Here is a 373-nt window from a genome sequence, read left to right as displayed (position 1 = left end):
GGAGGGGGTGGGGGGGGGGGGGGTGGCAATACACGGGGGGGGGGGGGGGGGAAGGTAGTCAAGGGGCCAGGTGCTGAGGCTGTGGCAGGGCAGCGGGAGTGGGGGGCTGTGGGTCAGGCACCAGCAGGGCGAGGGATGCATCGGTCAGAACAAGCCATCAATCTTTGCAAATGGGTCTGTGACAGGAGTGCCTCTTCTGGAGTCCATCTATCAGCGGCCCCACCCTCCTGTTATGGGCCAACTGCCTGCCTCCTCACCTGCCATGCCTTGATCTTAATTAATGGATGTTAAATTAGCAGGAAGCTGCCCATTTATTGCCCTGGTACCAGGGGGCGCTATTTGCAGTTCCTTTTCCTCCCCTACACTGCAGCCC

This window comes from Gavialis gangeticus, unplaced genomic scaffold (assembly GCF_001723915.1).
Source record: "Gavialis gangeticus isolate Ggan-Ray unplaced genomic scaffold, GavGan_comp1, whole genome shotgun sequence".
Lineage (NCBI taxonomy): Eukaryota > Metazoa > Chordata > Crocodylia > Gavialidae > Gavialis > Gavialis gangeticus.
This window is presented reverse-complemented; position numbering follows the sequence as displayed.